The sequence below is a fragment of the Solanum tuberosum genome, unplaced genomic scaffold, assembly GCF_000226075.1.
Source record: "Solanum tuberosum cultivar DM 1-3 516 R44 unplaced genomic scaffold, SolTub_3.0 scf00027, whole genome shotgun sequence".
In the NCBI taxonomy this organism is placed as follows: domain Eukaryota; kingdom Viridiplantae; phylum Streptophyta; class Magnoliopsida; order Solanales; family Solanaceae; genus Solanum; species Solanum tuberosum.
In genome coordinates, this window is record NW_006238953.1 from 690726 (window position 1) to 691963 (window position 1238).

Consider the following 1238-nt stretch of genomic DNA (forward strand, 5'->3'; position numbering starts at 1 on the left):
ATTGTAGTGGCAAGTTGTGGGTTTGGGTTGGCTTTATTGGCTGGACGGTCAGTTGTGTTCCTCTTATGTTTTTGGCCTTGTAGGCCTTAGGTATATATTGTGTGTATTGTGATGGCCTTCGTGTATTATTTTTCCAGTGACCTTATCTATCTGTTATTTTATTTCTTTTTGCTTTTAGATTATGAACGCTAGGTGTTGTTCGGGCCTCATCGGCCTTGACTTGTCACATGGTAGTACTTGGTTTTGTTTCAGCCATTTGCTTAGTGAAGTGAGACAACGGGTGCCAATCGCGCCTCTCCGAGTTTGGGGTGTGACAATCTTGGTATCAGAGCGACGTCGTGTCCTAGGGAATCTACAAGCCGTGTCTGGTAGAATCTTGATTATCAGTATGTTGTGCACCATACTTATAATCAGTAGGCTATGAGGCATATGAGGGTTGTTACCCTTTCTTCTTATCCCTAATCGTGCTATAAGGCTAAGTCATAGGAGTTAGGAGTTGAGTTCACGTTTGTTATTTGTATGCAGGGATACCTGTGACTCGAAGAACTACGACCGTCCATATGCTAAATGTGGCCGCAGGTGAGGGAACTAGTAGGGTACAACCCAATGAGACAGATCCATTAGAGGATTAGGACGAGACTATCCCTCCACCTTGTCCAAATGTTCCACCACAAGAGGAGCCTCCTAGAGCTACCGTACCCCTAACTCTTCCCCCTATTGCGACAAATCAGGATATAGGGAATGCAATACATCTATTAACTCAAGTGGTGACTACACCAAGAGTGCATAGGGCACCTGATGGTATCGGGACTACTGAGGGACTCAAGAGTTCGAGGATTCGAGAGTTTCTTACCCTGAGCCCCTAGAGTTTATAGGGACAGATCAAAGGGTAGTGTAACATCCGACAATTTAAAATGAATATGAAGAAGCTTGAAATTGGAAGTAGTCATTTTTGGAAAAAAATTCAGAATCTGGAAATTCGGCCAAGTGTGGAAATCAGTGAGTTTTTGGCCAACTTTGAGCAGTCATAACTCCTAGCTCAGGATGATCCAGGAGTAGTTCCAGTTATGTTTGGAAAGCCCTTGGAACGATCTTTCCAACGCCACTGAGTTTGCTCAATTCCGAGTTCGTATGAGCGAGTTATGCTCGTTGAAAGTTGGGCAGTTGGCAGGGAATCCGTCCGGAAAATTTAAGGGCATTTTGGTCTTTTCACAAATCATTTCTTTTGAGGTTATATT